This window comes from Micropterus dolomieu, linkage group LG01, assembly GCF_021292245.1.
Source record: "Micropterus dolomieu isolate WLL.071019.BEF.003 ecotype Adirondacks linkage group LG01, ASM2129224v1, whole genome shotgun sequence".
NCBI classification, from domain to species: Eukaryota; Metazoa; Chordata; class Actinopteri; order Centrarchiformes; family Centrarchidae; genus Micropterus; species Micropterus dolomieu.
The window spans coordinates 4,271,436-4,272,040 of NC_060150.1; positions in this window are offsets into that span (position 1 = coordinate 4,271,436).

The window sequence follows — 605 nt, forward strand, 5'->3', positions numbered from 1 at the left end:
TTGCCTGGAATCAGCATGTAGGAAGACAAAAAGACTTAAGAATTATGGGCTTTTTCAGATGGTGAAATATGAATTCATTATTTCTCTGCAGCAGTAATCTGTTAGCACTTCCTCATAGAAACAAGCCCAGGTGAGGAAATAACTTACTTTAAAATAGAAAGGGAGCTATACCTTTTATATCTTTATTTACTTTGTGTTTCAGACAAGGCAATGTAACTGAAGCCCTTGAAAGATATTTGTACACAAAAATATCTGTATTTGAAAGAAATACACTGGTTGGACAGTTGTGTCTGAATTAATTTTTTTGTCAGGTCTGTTATTAGCATATTTTGGGTGTTGCAACTTGAAGATTCAGAGGTAGAAGTGCAAAATGCTAAAACCGGGACATCATTTGCATTTGAAGATCGTCTCGGGTTACGTATGTAACCCTGGTTCCCCGAGAAGGGGAACGAGAGACCGCGTCGGTTACGACACTATGGGAACGCCTCTAGGCGAAGCAGGTCTGAACGTGAATGAAATCACTCCAATCCTATTGGCTTGTTGCTAGAACGGTACGGTGTGACGGAATAACCGGAGGAGTATAAAGCACACCTGTACACACTCAT